Here is a 19,433-nt window from a genome sequence, read left to right on the forward strand (position 1 = left end):
CAACAACTGAAATATATTAATGGTAACTCTTTTGAAACAAGGAATAACGGAATCTGAAGCATTTTCTTACCCAGGGCCATCACCATCCTAAATGAGCACACAAGACTGTGCAAAAAAATATTTTTTATGATGTGCATTCATCTTAATAACTTTTTTGCTGCTAATGAATTTTCATTATTTCTCATTGTTCCGACGCTCTTGGGCCTGTCGCCAAGCACTGCCACGTATCCTAACACTTTTATTTCCTATTTTTCCTTTTAAAATGTTTGATTACATGTTAATCCTGGATCTTCACATTTAAGATAATGGTAAGCATTGTTCACTACTTTGTCATCAATGGCACTAAAGGCAATTTGAATGTCATAAAGGACAAAACAAATAAAGACTGTAGAAAGTAGATCGATGAAAAAACATCATCATGCTGAAGATTCAGAGAAGGTACTCAAATGATTAAACAGTTTTAAAACTAGTTCGGAGATTAATCAGTTTGCTGTTGGATTTTTAAAAATGAGAACAACAACATGGCGTAACCACAATGGAATTACAGTGGCACCTTGGTACTGGACCATAAACCATTCAGGATCGGTGTCCGAAAACCAAGTTGTTTAAGTACTGAAACCTTTTATCTCACTCAAAGTGTGATGGGATTTATTTTAATACACTCCAATGCTCAACATATTCGTAAAACCTGAACCTAGACAACAATAATTATTCAAATGAGTAAATAATAAAAAATAAACATAAATAAGATATAGATAAGATACAACTTTAAATTATTTACCGTAACTTTGAGCTTAGTTGTGTATGTGTTTAATTTATACTCATGTATGGCAATTATCAATTTGGCAATCCTTCAACTCCATCTTTGGTCTCTCTTTTCCTTTCCCTGATCACTATGTTGGGATCCGTTATTATCATAAAAATCATAAACTATTCTCCAAGTACTAGTAAAAATTGTCTGTTCTAATATTTTTGTCCTGTTTATACATTAAATGTTCATGTGTCATGTCTAATCTTGCTGTAAACAATCTCCAATCTTAATCAATGATGATTGAAATAATAACATTCTATACATCAAGATATTTAAAATTCAATTTTTTTGTGTTCAGAGTCTGGTTTCCTGACTACTAGATCTATTTTGTTTCCACAACTCTCAAATCGAGACCGTTTTATTCACATTCAGCAGCCCAAATAGAGGTTCATGTACGCGGCTGGTAGCAAAATGTGTGCTTTTGTGTGTCGTATGATAAAAGCCAACGTTTACAGTCCGGAAATTTGCTTTGCTTTTTTAAGCACAGGCTTTTCTATACTTACATCTGTGAGAGGGGCTTGAACAGTACGCTAGATGGATGTGAGATTTGCCCCCAACACTTGGAGGATTGTATTAATTATGTCTATTATGTTCAGAACCCTAAAGAAGTCTTAAAAACAAAAACATGCCGTAAAACACAATTCTAGGATCTACACCCAAAATATTATCTCTAACTGTCTGGTTGGTGTTGCAACATGAATTTTGGTGGACTAGATTCTCCCATAAATTCAAAACCAAACGTCCAAAAGACAGATATTTTTCGTTTGAAGTCTCAAAAGGAGTGTGTTAACTGAGATAATTATATTATGTTTTTTAAATGATTACCACCCTCTATTTTACAATCCTTGCCCTGAAGTGATTCGGGTTGACAATGTTGACATGCCACATTAAAATAATTGTGGTGTATATTGCGTTTCTGCAAAGAAAATAACTATTGTATTTATTTCAAACATTTAAACAATCCAAAACACACACGTATGCACACAACAAAACAAGGTAAAAGGGCCAAAAGGAAAACAAATCTGAAAACTAAATTTCAATATTCTTGAAACTGCCCTCACCATTGAGCCAAAGGTTCAATATAGTTATTTTTTAAAAAAATGCACACTTGCCTTAAAGAGGATAGACATGAAAGACTAAATACTTGGAGTTGCAATAACTGACATCACCAAAATGAACCTCTCAACCTGTGATAAACATTTGGAAAATGTGTCATAAGGTCATATAGTCACTGCTATTAAAATAAAAATGTACTTCTGCTTTGTGCTTGTGCTTGTGCTTTTGTCAATGTTCAACATGAAACACTAATGCCTTTAGGGTCATTTTTTTTTACCATGACAAGGTTATTTTAGCTTCAAAATAAGGTCTCCGTTCATATAAAAGGAAAAATACACCAGTACTTTCAACATTGTCAAACATAAACATGTATGCCATCTAGTGGCAAAAAATGACCTGATCCAAAACGGATGTCCCAATATATGATAAACCGTTGAAAATTGGTTTTAAAATGATTAAAGGTCCAAGACAAAGTTGCTGTTGTATGAAGAAACGCACTTCTGCTTATGACAATGTCCAACATAAAGTACTCATCCCACATAGTGGCAAAACAATGAACATAGCCGAAATTAGTGTCGCAACCCGCAGTAAACCGTTGAAAACTTTGTTATAAGGTTATTTAAGGTCCAAGACAAAGTAGTCGTTATATAAAGAAATGCATCTTTGCTTCCGACAATGTCTAACATGAAGTACTCATGCCACCTAGTGACAAATAAAATAACATAACTGAGCGGGACAAAGAAAGAAAAAGAGATAGAAGGAGAGAGCGTGAGAAAAAAAGATAAAAAGTTGTGAGAGAGGGGGAAAAGAAATGGAGAGGAAGAAAGGAATCCAAAGAGAAATAGAAAGACAGAAGGAGAGAAAAGAGAAAATAAAGTGCAAAGGGTATGAAGAGAGAAAGAGAAAAGAGAAGGAAAAAAGGAAGTTAGAGCAAAAGAGGTTAAAAGACACACAGAGAGAAAGAGACAAAGAGCAACAAAGGAAGAGATTAGTGAAAATACAATATTTCAGTGACGAATTCAAAGCATCCTATTCCTGGTTATTTTCAAATATCCCAGGTCATAGCTTGTCTCCGTGGCATGTCAATCGCATTCATGGACACCATTTGAAAACTGTAACCTACAAAACATTCTGCATTTAATTATCTCAACTCCAGGCGAATATTAAAGGTCACAAGTTGTGAGCATCCATCATGGTTGGAGGTCAACACCTCACAATGAGCTAGTTTGCTATTTTCAGGTATTTCAAAAACGAACTTGGAGATAAATAATTAAGCTCCACAAAGTCAGAGTAAACATCTTGCCCTAAAAACTTTCATCGCGTCCCCCAACTAGAATTTTTGTCTTCCTTCTTGTGCAGCATCCAACTCTCAACGTTCCCCTTAAATTGCCCTTCCGGACAAAACACGAGTTCGAGGGAGCAAACAAACGCAAAACGCAGTCTGGAAAAATACTCATAAAGTCCGGGATCGATCAAAGACAGAACATCAAAAGGCAAGCAACGATCTGACAGCTTCTGCTGTTGGCAGAGTCCTTAATTACCCGTTTACTAATTAGAATAAGGTGGGGTCCTCCTGTCTGTCTGCCCTCTGGTGGACGGTGGTGTTCAAGACATTTACATTGCAGCAATTGCTAATTATAATGATCTAAAGAAGAATTGTTTGGGTGCGAACTGAACAGTGAGAGAATTATTTAATTTTTCTATACATCAGTATTATTTATGTCTATATGTATCCGGCAATCATTTATCTCTTATTACTAGCTTTCTCTTTGGTTATCTAGCTCGCTATATCTGTCTGTCTGTCTGTCTGTCTGTCTGTCTGTCTGTCTGTCTGTCTGTCTGTCTGTCTGCCTGCCTGCCTGCCTGCCTGCCTGCCTGCCGTCTCATCAATATTTGGGTCGGTTGAATAGAGAACAGACAGGTTGTTTGAACCTCAACAGCAACAGATTTATCTTACACTTGACGTGCAACAAAAAAAAACCATGAGCAATGTGATAAAGAGTATACAAAATAAAATGAGTTTAATAAATTAAATAAAAAAAGAAAGATACAAAAGAAACAAAAATACAAAAACGAAGGGAAAACAGAGAGATAAAGGAAGAAAAGATAATATAAAGACATTGACAATGAAAAACACAGGATATAAAATTTAAATATTTCAGAATCTACAAAAAAATAAATACAAAACAATTTTAACCTTTTTTTATGCTCAACAAATTTAAAGAACAACACAGCCAAAGTAACACACTGGTTTTGACCACCATTAATTTTAACGGTGTTGTAAAGGGGGGAAACGTAATCAGTTGGATTACCTTGTTACTGTAAAATCAATGCCGTTAGTAACGGCGTTATGTAACTACATTATTCCTAACACTGTTCAAGAGTAATACAAAATAAATCTCCAAACATGTTTGGCCTTTCTAAAAAGCATTCCAAAGAGCTTAGAATCCTGCAAACAAGTGGATCGCCATGGCAACCACCACGGTAAGCCTTTTTCCTGCAGGGAATGCGCACAATCCATACAAGCACATTGGCCTTTTTTATGCTCAGCATTAGGGCTGCACGATTTTGTAAAAAAATTAATTGTGATTTTTCCAACCAGAAATTGCAATTTCAATTCGATTTTCCATTGTAAAATAAAAATGCATTTCTCTGCTTGTTTTGTATTTGGGGAGAACTTAAGCATAGTGACATTCAAACATACCTCGAGATGACGTCCTTAGAGACTGAGAGTATATGATTGTAACAAAATAAAAACTGTTGTAGTAGCTCCAAGTCGTCCATTTTTTGAGTAATGGATCTGGTTTGGTGACTAGCCAGATTCAGAAGTGGTGGCTTAAAAGCTGTTAGCCAAGCTGTTAGCTTTCCCATCCGATGCTGCCTCAGTCAATTCCCGGACGCAATAAAAATCCAGAGAGCACCTGCTGGTGATCATCTTTTCCTTGCGCTCTTCTGCCTTTCCTCAGAGTCCGATTTGGATGATGAATTAATTTTCAATGTGACGAGCCGCTAAAGTTACAAGCTGTCGCGTTTGTTTTGGCAGCCAGTTGTGCACCCGGCTGTTTGATTGAGAGCTTACACCAGCCTATCAAAGTCTTACAAACGTTGCTCGGCCTTAATTGGTTGGTGCCATTAGAACTTGCTTCTGATTGGTCGGCGCAGTTAACCACAAAATGAGACAATTCTTGCTGTCAGAACACTCCATCACTCATATAACAAGATGTAACTATAAATCCTGAGGAAAAAAAACGCAGTATTCTGCTGTTAAACTATCGCAGATTTCGGTTAATCGTGCAGCACCTACTTAGCATTAGCTCAAAATAATGTTGCTAAACAGATAAATATCAAAAAAATAACACAATCTCTCTGAGATATACAAAAGTAATACAGGATTAGTTGTAAAAAATATTATTTTCTCGTATGGCAATAACAAACATCCAAAAAGGTAAATCAAGTGTTGCCACAATTACCTTGAGAACATAGCCTGCCGACTGGCTTTGAAATATACTTTATTAAATGTTTCAGATTTATCTTTTTGTATTAGATTGTATGTTTCATTATAAGTAACAGTGTTTTGTAACAAAAATGGTCCGACATATTTTACCCCTTCAAAAATCTTTATACATTTAAACAAATATCACTCTAATTTTTTTTTCCAGCCATGTTTCATTTCAATTCGTCAAACATAATTTTGTCTTTTAGTATTCAGCTGAAAAAAATGAATATTAACTTATGCTGAAATCAAATGATTACTTTTTGGAGACTTTATAATTCAAAAGATATTTAAAAATTTTCTTCAATGATAAAAAAATATTTTTATTTGAAATTCTATTAGTTGGTGCTTAATATATTTATATGTTTTTCTTAGGAGGAGGATAAGAGGCTATTAGTTCCCAAAAATAATTTGGAAGCTATTGTTTTTACATAAGAAGCAATATGATTTTTTTTATGTTGTAAGATTTAAAAAAACACACTCCTTAAAGAGGACCCGGTATTCTTTAATATTTCCTAGTGGAATGAAAATATCTCATTCTCTTAAAGAAAAAAACAATCGTGTTTGGTTGGTTGAATATCAAGAAAAAAATCTTATAAATGTGCATTTAAAAAAATTTGTGTCATAAAAAGTTTGCCAAAGCTGTAGAGATGCGTATTTTTTGGAGGCTCACAATTAAATTATGATTCAGGAATGTTAAATCTGATGATAAAACATATTTTGTAGTGTTATCTACTATGCATTTGAAAAAACAAAACAAAAACAACAACACTGCAATATTCCATTACAGTTTAACTCAAGTAAACTCATGCTTACTGAAAAGTGACAAGAAATGTACACAAACGGTAATATATATAGTTTATTTATCGGTTTAAAAGTCTGTCTGCATTGTATTTGGTATTTCCTTATGAAAATGTTTACATTAATATGGGAACTGTTAGATGTTATATCTGTTATAGAAAGGATCTTCTTCAAACTTCTGTAAAGAAACCCAGATGCTGTTTTCTGAAATCTTAGATTTTTCATGTCGCTTTATACAGCGCGTCCGTGAATTTTAAGTCAAATATTGTAATGGGTTTTCTCAATGTTCTCTGGTTGATTCATGGTATTCAGCAAACACAGAAACCGAGGTTTTGCCTTGCGAGTGGACATATTTAAAACTGCAAGTCATTGTTTGACGTGATGCAACTCATGATTTTCTTGTGCTTCTCACAGCATTGTATCGCGGGCCACGTTAAAAGATGTGGCGGGCGACGAGTTCGACACATGTGCACCACGCATTACAGCAGTATCTCGAGGTCAATTAATACACATTGTCTCTTTAAGCCCATGCTATGACATCATCCTTTCCCTCGTTAGCTTTCCAACCCATAGATGGACAAGCAATTATTAAACAAGATAAAAACTCAGCATTATTCGTCGTGTCGTGTCTCCACCCGCTAGGAGCTCGAGAGCTATCCAAATCACCCTTCACTCGCAGACCAGTTAGTATGCAGGCCGACCAGACTGCCTGTTGACCATGAAATCTGCTTTGAGACGCTAATTAAATGTCCATTGTTACATTCGCTCTTCGCTCGCTCACGTTCGGGACAGAGTCGGTCATTGTTAAAATTGGAGCTGCGAGGCAGGTGGTGTGGTTAAGCACTTTGAAGGAAATCTATATTTTTCATTCATCCGCCGAGTTGCCTCACATGACACTTTTCGAAGTCTTCCTTGAGGCTACGAGCACAGTCAACGCTATAAGCGCGGGGAATTTGGACTGCAACAACAAATCGTCAAAATCGATTCAAATCGATTATTGAAAGCGTCAATTATTATGCACCAAGCGCGATTTATGCACCACTCGGCAAGTTAATTCAATGCAAACAAGAGTGCATTGAATTTCTATGACGTAGAGGGTACATGCTTGTAGTACCACTTTAATCCAGCTGAGGGTGACTCGAGAATGTATTTTGATGCATGGATGACTGTCTAAATGAATGAACAAATGAATGAATAGCCTTTATTGCCGAAACAAGTATAACGCTCGAGGGTTTATATTTGCAATGTATGTAAAGGATAAAAATATCAGAAATAAAATTTGTATGTATTTTTGTTTATTGTTAGGCTATTTGACAAACACTATTTGACAATCGACCGGTTCATCGATTATTGAAATACTGGTTTCTTGCAGCCCTAGTTAACGCCATTGGATTCTGAATGCAAACAGCAACGTCCTCCGGACACACCTAAAGCAGTTTTTAACTGCTTTGTTTTCGATTCCCTTTTATGTTTTCTAGGTCACGTGTTTTCATTGTCAGGGTTGTTTTCATATCCTTATAATAACCACACCGGAGAATTGGGCCAGATTGCAGCAAAGACGAAGATGTCTATTTCTGTTGTTGTCATTGTTGGTTGCCAAGGTATCGGACCAAATTGCTTTTGTTTGTCATCGTTCCTTGAAGAATAAAGGGAACTCCAGTTAATGGATGATGACCCTGATGATACCAGAAAAAATCTGTGGCGTTTAACTTTCCCTGCTGTTCAATTTGGATGTGTGAATTGAAGTCTTGATTTAAAATATTGTGAAAACATTATGAATATTAATTAAGGAATAGGGTGGTCCTTAATGGGGGTCGAAATTTTTTTTTTTGAAATATTGGGCTCTGACCCCCCGCATATGTTCTTATATCGATAAAAACACACTGTGTGCAATTTTGAACAATTTGGATAATATTTAGAGGTAGCTCAACGACTTTGAAATTTCCCAAAATGGTAAAATTTTGGCAATTTTCGAGAAAAAACGGAAATCTTAACCCTATGTGTACGGCGTTTTAGAACATCCAATTTCAGTCCATTGCTTATAATTGTAACACAAGAAAAGTTACAAGTAACTTTGTACACTAGGTCTGATATAATGTGCGAAAAATCCTTATTTTTCATACCGAAATTTCAGAGGCCTTGAGCGACCTCTAAATATCCTTTGATTTTGATGAAACTTTGCCTAATTACGTTTTGTATATATTGGAACATATTCAAGGGGTCAGAGCATGAAATTTTAAAAGTCGAAAAATAAGGACCACCCTATTAAGGAACCACCAAATATCCGGTTTTGCTCCAGATAAATACTGTTGGCAAATAAATCACTTATCTTCCTTGGTGGGGGTCTGCAATGACTTCAGACACCACCGCGGCATTTTTATTTTGAGCACATGCCTTGTAGACAATTGCTGCTTGCCGTTATCTCCTGTGCCCTGCACACGTGAGCAATTTGGCTACAGAGCGCCAGATAGATAAAACATGTTTGATACCTCATGCTTTTGGCGTTGCGCCGTTTTTTTTCCCAAAAGTTCCCATGCACACCTGATACCAAAAGCAAAATGCCCATTGCCAGTGGCGTTCCATTTGGGTTTAGCAGGGCTTAAAGGTACACTGTAATATTTGAATCACTGTTTAGGGCAATCATAAACAAGTGTTAAAAAGCACAAGGAATAGTAGAAACTAAGGACACAAAAAGTGACCAACCCACACCATTTTTCTTATTTGTTGGACCAGCCTGTCACAAGATTTTTGTTTTTTGGGGGTAGTTATAGTGGCAAGATAGCAGACGATTATGTCAGCTCCATCTGATGGAGCATAATATTATGTAAAATAAATGTCAATTTCTCAACGTAAGTATTTTAAAAAACATTGGTCTGATAATTCATTGATTTTGGCTTATTATTCTCATCAATATTGCTTTTTAATGAATTAACACATAGGAGGCGATAAATAATACACACCGTCCCTTTAAGGCTGGGTTGTCAAACTTTTTTTCACTAAGGGGCACATCAGCATAATGGGTTCCCTTAGTGGACCTATGGTAACTACTAAATGCAATGAAATGTAACAAAATATTTATGGATATCTTTGGGATAACCTCACAATTTCACTTATTGCCATGTAGTATCAGTAAGCTGTCACTTTGTAGGTTTTGTAGTGACAGTGACACTCTTTTCAGATGCGGGCCACATTAAATGATATGACGGGCCACATTCGGCCCCCGGGCCACGAGATTGATGTAGATGCTTTAAGGAGTCTTAGATAGTGGTGCTCAAACATCATCAAAGTTATAACTACCACTGTTATTGATTAGATGATGTGAGGGTCTCTGGACCCAAAAATGTCAGCGTAGCATTTAACGGTCTCGGTAGCGTTTCAAGGTATCCAAAAGCGATCAAACTGACAAAACCGCCTTCCATCAAGCTCTTTATGAGCCTGTAAAAGTCGGATATATTTGTCTTCCTGGGTTTTTCTGTCAGTTTATTTTGTTTTTTTGGGAGGAATATTGTTGACCTTTTGTCTTTTGTCTTGCCAACCTCTGACCGAAGAGGCAAAATGAAACAAAGACGCGATGCTTCTTGGCGACTGGCGCTCCAAGGGAAGTTAATTTATGGCCTGTTTGGGAGGCAGGTTGGGGCTTGAATGCAAAATAAGACGCTGCACCTGCAGCCGCATACAAATGAATGGAGTCGGTGGTTCGTATTTAGCCCCCCCACCACATCACTGAAACCGTTGGGACCTCCTGATCTGACCACTAATTTCCTGGCAAGGAGAGATGAAAATGGGCTGCTGTATTTGCACGTATCAGGTGCATTTGTTAGCAGTCTAATCAGTGAAAAAGGGACATGACAAGAACAAAGTTATTTTGTTTAAAACAACCAACAAAAATTGGGATATGCAACTTTTGGGTAAATATATACAACATCCAAAACGTTAGCATAAATTGTCTTACTTATTACAAAGTGCAGTGATACAGTACCTCGGTGCTCAACCATAATCAGTGATCAGTGGTCGAACACTGCACTGTTCGAGTACCGAATTATTTATTCCCATATAAATATACTGTATTTATTTTTACACACTTCTACACACTCTGAAACAGAAACTTATGTAACGCGTGTTGTCTTTTGGGGAGGGGGACCCAAATGCAGACATGTGAGTTGAGTGGTAAGAATTTATTGGGGGCAAAGGTAATTAATAATAAGCAATGCGCACATGCAAAGACCGGAAAAAACATTAAATGCAAAACATATGCCAGAAAAAAAAATCAGATATTCCAAATCGAGGAAAGACGGGTATCAAAGACTTAAGAAACATACACAGGCAGAAACATCAAAAAAGGAAGCAAAGGTCTAACACCTTTTTATTTTTTTGGCACAGTCCTTAAATACCCCTCTACTGATTAGTCAGGTGCGGCTAATAATGAACAAATGTGGACTCTTACTCAATAACTGTACCTGTGAGCAGTGGTCTGATGGGAGACATTTGCATACAATATTTTATCTGGCAATAATTTCATTTTTCAACTTGATTAATGTTATCACAACTTGTGTCTTTTCCTACATCTTATGATTAACTTTCTAGGGATTATTTTTGGCCCAAAAAAATCAATAAAATACAAATTAATCACAATCATTTCTCAACACGTGTTGTCAGACTGACCTTCTCTTTTGATGTGGTGCTCGAGTAGACAAAATGGCCACTCATCTCACACAGCCATGCATTTGGCTGTGTTTCGCTGTGTTTCTTACCATTAGTAAAAATTACCGAAAATTCTGGACTTCAAAGTATACCTGATTAAAAGCTACATGCTCAAATTCAAGAACAAAACTCGTCTTTGTACAAGCCGCAAAGGATTTTAAGCTGGCTTTAAGAGACTTAAAAAAGAAGTAATGCATGAACATTTGTTACATTTTAAGCCTGTGGGGAATTTGGCGTCGACACATTCGGCTGCAGAATGTCGTCTGCGCCCCGCCTGTGTACACCGGATGGCGTTTTTAGCTGCGTCTTTTCAGTTTTGCTCCGAGTTGTATGTCAACAGTTTTCTGATCATGTGACTATTCAAGATGGCCATTACAAAAATTAGCACATATTCACTACCGCGCTGAAATAAAACGTGAATGACGACTGCGTTGCGTAAAATGTGAGCCCTTATATTCCTAGAGTACTGCGCCAGGCAACCAGACATTGGAGAATAGTGAAAGATTGCAACACAGACGTTTATTTGGCTCTTGTAATTGGCGTTTTCCTCTAATATGGACCAAATTGCATTTGCTTGTTATCGTTTGTTGAGGTTGAAAGAAAACGCGAGATTGACGCCAATAATAAAAAAAGATACGTTTACCGTTTTTGGATAACTTCCACTACTGTTTATTCTGATGTATTACTTGAGTACTTGATTTGTGGGTGAAATAGTTGAAATATTATGAGTACAGTAATCCTTCGGTTATCGCGGTTAATGGGGACCAGAAGCCTCGTGAAAAGTGAAAATCTGTGAAATTGTGACGCCCTATTGTAAAAGCCCCGGCATTAGCTCAGGAGGTAGAGCGCTCGTATTGGTATCAAGAGGTAGCAGGTTCGATTCGCGGCTCCTCCGTGTCGACAAGACACTAAATCCCTAAAGCGCCAATCCCCAATAAGCAATAAGGCGCCTTGCATGGCTCACTCCCTATTGGTGTGTGTGAATGGGTTTAAAACACATTTTAAAGTTTTCATTGACTTGAAAAGCGCTATATAAATGCAGTCCATTTACCATTTACCAATTACCTAGAGATGACGTCTTTACTGACTGAGAGTATACAAATCTAACAAAATAACAACTATAGAACAACAAAAACACAAAACCTCAGTTGTCCAAAACTACAAACAAAAATAGAGGGCTTCTACTTTCAGTGAAATAAAACGATTTAGAGAGCGGCAGGGTAGATGCACGTTAGCATCTTGAGTTGATCCAGGTCTCGGTGATGATTAAAATATAACCGTCTCGAATGTAGCTGTTTCTTTCAAGTTTTAACTCGAGGTCATGGACCTGGCATTGGTGGGATACAGGCTCAGCAGGGGTGTTTTTTGGGAGTTGTTAAGTAGCCTCGCCGCAGCAGGCAGGAACTACAGCCTTGCTATTACCTTCTTTCCCGACGCCGCCTCAGTTGTTTCCCAGACCTGATCATAATCCACTGAACACGCGCTGGTGATCACCATTTTTTTGCGCTCCTCTGACTTCTCTTAGAGTACGATTTTGTTGATGAATTTTATTTTCAATTTAACGAACTGCCAAAAGTTAGCTGTCGCCGTTTGTTCCTGGTGGACCCTTTGACTTGTGCGCCCTCCCTGCTCTTTAACTGACACGCCAGTCATTCACAGTGGTTCACACAGTCACGCCCACGCAACACAAAAGCTTTCTGTAACCTGCCTCATGGTAGCATTTGCTGTCTGCTGCAAAACATAATGCAAAATGTTAATATAATTAATAATAAAGACAATTATATTCAAAATCTGCAAAGCAATGAACCAGCACTCACCAAGTGCAAATTAGCGAGGGATTAGTGTACGTTGTAAATTTTCAATTAAGTACTGATAAACCTTCCATTTATGCTCCTGTTATGCATTATATGAATAATGTTGACAAAAACTAATTTCTCTTAAAGCGTCATAAATGTTTCCAGACGTCACAGAGGTGTTTTGTGTTTAGAGTGCATGCATTCTAAAAAAGGGCTTGCCTTTTTCTTTGGTGCTACCAGAAAAAAAATGAATAAGGTTGGACTGGAAAGACGCAGAGTTTAGATTTAGCTAGTACAGTGGAACCTCGGTTTTCAAACGCCTCTCAGTTCGAACAAATCGGTGTCCGACCAAAATTTAGAGAAATTCTTGCTTCGCTGTTCGGTCAAAAAATCGGAGTTCGAACGCCGGTAATGCGTGAGTGTGTACGCAAGGGTGCGATGCTGAGCGGCGTACGGGTGTTTTAGCCTCTTATTATGCCTCAGAAGAAAGTCAGTGCAAGCAGCAAAGTTGCTACAGGTGAAAAAAGAAAATTTGCATTTAAGAAAGAAATAATAGCCAAATAGGTGTGTGAGCGCCTTCTGCTGACCACCACAAAGGTAAAATTTTCCTATTCATAAAATTACAATAACGCGAACGTACGATTAGCCTGGGTCAGCTTTAAGTTTACGTTACGTTCTCAATAAACTGGCTAGGAAAGCGAGCTCTGTTGTGGGCAAAGAGCTGGACAGCCTCATAACAGTAGCTGAGAGACGGGCACTGGAAAAGCTGCGGTCAATCATGGACAATTCATCACATCCACTACACAGCATTATCTCCAGACAGAAGAGCAGTTTCAGCGACAGACTGCTGTCACTGTCTTGTACTACGGACAGACTGAAGAGATCTTTTCTTCCTCATGCCATGAGGCTCTTTAACTCTACCCGGCAGAGTAAAAGCCCACATTAAACCACTCCACCTACATTGCATATTACCGAATTTTATTGCAATATGTATTCTGTGTAGCACTATTTAGATATTCCATATAACACGCTACAGTGGGCATTTGCACGTCACACTGGGTATTTGTATATTGTATTCTTTTTGCTTTATTATTGTATTGTTCTCAGCTCAGGGATGCTGCTGGAAATGTGAATTTCCCTCCGGGGATGAATAAAGTATCTATCTATCTATCTATCTATCTATCTATCTATCTATCTATCTATCTATCTATCTATCTATCTATCTATCTATCTGTCTGTCTGTCTGTCTGTCTGTCTGTCTGTCTGTCTGTCTGTCTGTCTGTCTGTCTGTCTGCCTGCCTGCCTGCCTGCCTGCCTGCCTGCCTGCCTGCCTGCCTGCCTGCCTGCCTGCCTGCCTGCCTGTCTGTCTGTCTGTCTGTCTGTCTGTCTGTCTGTCTGTCTGTCTATCTATCTATCTATCTATCTATCTATCTATCTATCTATCTAAACATTGAGGGTGTTGTAACGGAGCCCAACATTGAGGGTGTTGTAACGGAGCCCCCAATCCAATGAACCGCTCACCACTTGTTGTGGAGACCCGGGTGCTAAATGACTTGTAAACAACCAGATTTTTTTATTTTTACATGTTCATGTTAGGGGAATCTTTCTTACGGAAGATTACGATAACGCGAACGTACGATTAGCCTGGGTTAGCTTTATGCTTATGTTAAACATTCAAGGTAAACATTCAGGGTGTTGGAACGGATTAAAACGATTTACATTATTTTTAATGGGAAAAATGATTTCGGTGATCGAACAAATTGGTTTTCGAACAGGGTTCTGGAACGGATTATGGTCGAGAACCGAGGTTCCACTTTAGATGCTTGTAGGCTATGTAGCCTAGGTCGCGGATTGGTTAGAATATACGAGTCTCTCTAACCAAAAATGGTCTGCACCAGTTCTTGGTTGACGAAATACTATTGGGTATACATCATTAAAGGTTGAGAAGCACTCGAGAAGATGTACTGATTTCAGCAGTGCCTCAGTGGGCAGGTAATTAAAAGCTTTTCATGCAAGTGGAAAGGGCGACAATGGATCTCGTATTATGCACGGCCTTTTCTTCTCGCTTTAATTAAGCCGAGGTACATTTGAAATGCATTCAAGGAAGGCTTGTCCAGTTTATCAGAATCTGATTCCAATTGTAGCTTCCGAATGAATTGCGGCGCTTTGGAGCAAATTGATTCGACCAATCGATGACCTCAAATTGGATTTCGGCACGGTGGTTCCAGGACAGTTCGTTCGAGGAGTGAAGAACAAAAGAGCATTTTTCCAACACCTGCTGTTCTGGTCGCATGTTCTGCGCTGCCATCTGAGCTGCAGTATGGACGCGCAATCCTGACATATGGAGAAATAATCATATGAATAAATACAGACAACTGTATGCCATGTCAATCAATAAACATACAAATAAACCACGCACTTCCTAAATATATAACATAAATGCAATATATTTGTTTATTTTTGCGTTATGTCATTCATTTTATTGTCACATATCTTGTTACATATTTTGTGGCGCATTTTGTCGTGTATTCACCCACATTTTGTGGTGTACCGTGTTGCGTATTTTGTCACGTATTTTGTCGTGTATTTTTTTGTTTATTTACTCGCGTAGTTTGTTGTGTACTTCGTGCGTATTTATTTTGGTCGTGTATTTTTTGGGCGTATCTTGTGGCAGATCTTCTGGCGCATATCGTCAGATTTTGTCACATATTTAGTCGTGTATTTTTTCATGTGTTTTACCGTGTATTTACTTGCCTAGTTAGTTGCGTATTTTGTAGCATATTATCTGATGGGTGCCACCAGGCTGTACTTACCAAGACACACCACAGGAAATGGTGCTCCTACAACCCTAGTTGTTGAGGGATTCAACTTTCTTGTTGCGGATTGTGTCGCATATCTTGTCGTGTATTTTTTGTGTAATTTGTTTTTGCTTGCGTATTTTGAAGCATATTTATTTCGGTTGTGTATTATATGGCGTATCCTGTGACGTATCTTCTTGCGTATTTTGTTGTGTATTTTTTCATGTATTTTAGAGTGTATTTACTTGACAAAATTGTTGCTTATTTTGTGGCATATTATGTGATGGGCGCCACCAGGCTGTACTTAACAAGACTCACCACAGGTATTGGTGCCCCTACGACCCTAGTTGTTAAGGAATTCAACCAACCATTTTGTGGCTTTGTTGTCACGTATTGTGTTGCATATCTTGTCACGTATTTTTTCACGTATGCTGTCGTGTAATTTGTTGCGTATTCTGTTGTGTATTTTTCCGTGTATTTACTTGCGTTGTTTGTCGAGTATTTATTTTGGTTATGTGTCTGTTGGTTTATACTGTCACGTATCTTGTTACATATTTGTTAGTGTATTCTGTTGTGTATTTTGTCCTGTATTTACTGTCATAGTTTGTCACGTAGTTTGTAGTGTATTTATTTCGTTTGTGTATTTTGTGGTGTATCCTGTGTTATATCTTGTCACATATTTTGTCATGAATTTTGTCGTATATTTTGTCATGTATTTTGTCAGAACAAAATGTCCTTTAAATAAGGATGCGGGTCAAACTAGCTGGGTTTTTGACCCATCAGTTGATTGTTGTTGTAGCTGATTTGTTCATCTCTGAGTCATGTTTCAAGTCAAGTCATGTTTATTTGTATAGCCCTTAATCACAAAGAGTCTCAAAGGGCTGCACAGACCACAGATTATTGCAAACCACAGACTATTATGACACCATCCCCCGATCTAAAATCTACACGAGGGCAAATAAAACACAGATATTGTCAACATAGAATATAGGTTATTCATATGCTATAGAATAGAAGTGTGTTTTAAGCTTGGATTTAAACATTTCCACTGAGGTTGCAGATCGAATCTCAGGGGGAAGAGCACTCCACAGCACCGGGGCCCGAATGGAGAACGCTCTCGAACCTGCAGATCTCTTCTTGGCTCTTGGGATAACTAGTAGACCAGCATTTTCAGAGCGAAGGCTCCGGACTGGAACACTGTGGGAAATTCAATCTGAAACATAAACCAATAGGTGAAAAGCTCAGGCAACTGAGCTGCTTTCTTATTTGGATATCATTTTGTTGGTGGCAAAATACATACAGAAATAAAAAAATGACAATATAAATACCGAAACAAATAAATGACAAAATAAAACCCAACCAAGAAAAGGGTAAAGGAGTTTAGATAGGACCACGATCTTTCACTTGCTGACAGCTGCTTTTCAACTACCAGTTTATTTTGTTTTCTTTGTATATTGAGGTTAATCTTTTCAAAATGATATATACATATATATATATATATATATATATATATATATATATATATATATATATATATATATATATATATATATATATATATATATATATATATATATATATATATATATATATATATATATATATATATATATATATATATATATATATATATATATATATACTGGACTGTCTCAGAAAATTAGAATATTGTGATAAAGTTCTTTATTTTCTGTAATGCAATTAAAAAAACAAAAATGTCATACATTCTGGATTCATTACACATCAACTGAACTATTTCAAGCCTTTTATTATTTTAATATTGCTGAATTTGGCTTACAGCTTAAGAAAACTCAAAAATCCTATCTCAAAATATTAGAATATCATGAAAAAGTATACAAGTAGGCTATTCAACTAATCACCTGAATCATCTAATTAACTCGAAACACCTTGCGAGGTTTCCTGAGCCTTAAAAACACTCAGCTTGGTTCAGTAAACTAAATCACAAGTATGGGAAGGACTGCTGATCTGACTGCTGTCCAGAGGACCATCATTGATACCCTCCTGATGGAGGGTAAGACACAAAAAGAAATTTCTCAAAGAGCAGGCTGTTCACAGAGTGCAGTTTCAAAGCATATCCACAAAAAGTCTGTTGGAAGGGAAAAATGTGGCCGGAAACGCTGCACAACCAAGAGAGATGACCGCAGCCTTAACAAAATTGTGAAGAAGAGCCGCTTCCAGAATTTGGGGGAGCTTCAAAGACAGTGGGCTGAAGCTGGAGTCCAGGTATCAAAAGCCACAGTTCACAGACGTGTCCGGGAAATGGGCTACAATAGCCGTATTCCCATGGTCAAGCCACTTCTGAACTCAAGACAACGGAAGAAGCGTCTGACTTGGGCTATGGAGAAGAAGCACTGGACAGTTGCAGAGTGGTCCAAAGTCCTCTTTTCAGACGAAAGCAAGTTTTGCATTTCATTTGGAAGTCAAGGCGCCAGAGTCTGGAGAAAGGCTGGAGAGGAGCAAAATCCAAGTTGCTTGAAATCCAGTGTGAAGTTCCCACAGTCAGCAATGGGGAGCCATGTCAGCTGCTGGTGTTGGTCCACTGTGTTTCATCAAGTCCAGAGTAAATGCAACTGTGTACCAAGAGATTTTAGAGCACTACATGCTTCCATCTGCTGAAAAGCTCTATGGAGATGAGGATTTCATTTTCCAGCATGATCTGGCACCTGCCCACAGTGCCAAAACCACCAGTAACTGGTGCACTGACCATGGCATCACTGTCCTTGATTGGCCTGCTAATTCCCCTGACCTGAACCCCATCGAGAATTTGTGGGGTATAGTTAAGAAGAAGATGAAAGACACCAGACCTACAAATGCAAATGAGCTGATGGCCGCTATCGAAGCATCCTGGGCATCAATAACACCTCAGCAATGCCACAGGCTGATTGCCTCCATGCCACGCCGGATTGATGCAGTAATCCGTGCAAAAGGATTCCCAACCAAGTACTGAGTGCATCAATGGACATTTTCAAAAGTTTGATTTAGTTTTGCTGTTATAAAATTATTTTTTTACTTGGTCTGAGGAAGTATTCTAATATTTTGAGATAGGATTTTTGAGTTTTTTTCAGCTGTAAGCCAAAATCAGCAATATTCAAATAATAAAAGGCTTGAAATAGTTCAGTTGATGTGTAATGAATCCAGAATGTATGACATTTTTGTTTTTTTAATTGCATTACAGAAAATAAAGAACTTTATCACAATATTCTAATTTTCTGAGACAGTCCAGTATATATATATATATATATGTACAGTATGTAGACATTTACGTATTTGGGTTCTTTGTACCCCAATTTCAGGTTTTTAGTCTCCATCTCCACCTAGACTCAGTCTTTCGCTTTGAGTTTTCCATTCACATGTGCCAATAAGTCTGCACAAAAGGGAAATGCCACCTTAAATGTAGTTATTTCTACCTATGGCAAAGTGGGCCCTCCATACTGCAGTATTTTTTCCACAAAAACTATACATCCCCACGTCGGCCTTTTGTCAGGGGATGGCAGCATTGATGCGCAGCCCCAGTAGTGTGAAGCCGCTTAGAGGACTGTGCATTTTGGCCTCACCTTGGGACTAATTGACTGCCCGGGAGCCGACATCTTGAAAAGCGCTGACGTCTTTTGTTTGTCCGCACATGCGGGCTGCAAACTGATATTGTTCCGCGTTTCTTACGGCGTTTTTTTATGTTGGTACCGTCAACAAAGGAAAATAATAGCGAACTCTTATTATAACACGGTTTACATTTTGCGGTCCTGCTCTTCTACTGATTTGCATTGTGTAAAAAATGCAATAAAACACAAAATCACAATCTTCTTTCAACATATGTTGGACTGGTGACCGCTCTCAAAATAATGCTACCTGACCGGGCTAGGGTAGCCAAGATGGCTGCTCACCTTCCTCCACGACGTGTTTGGCTTTGTTTGGGTTCGTTCAAGTTTCGGTTTTTCACACCAATACTGAAGCAGAAA

At 37.9% G+C, this 19,433-nt stretch overlaps 1 protein-coding gene across 1 annotated transcript in view; it reads left to right on the plus strand.

Moving 5' to 3' along the window:
• The window catches only part of LOC148356997 (adhesion G protein-coupled receptor L3-like), a 282,571-nt gene that overhangs the window by 969 nt on the left and 262,169 nt on the right, over positions 1-19,433 (plus strand). The gene's annotated exons all lie outside the window — the stretch shown is intronic.

The sequence above is a fragment of the Urocampus carinirostris genome, chromosome 11, assembly GCF_059441175.1.
Source record: "Urocampus carinirostris isolate Australia breed hairy pipefish chromosome 11, RoL_Ucar_1.0, whole genome shotgun sequence".
NCBI classification, from domain to species: Eukaryota; Metazoa; Chordata; class Actinopteri; order Syngnathiformes; family Syngnathidae; genus Urocampus; species Urocampus carinirostris.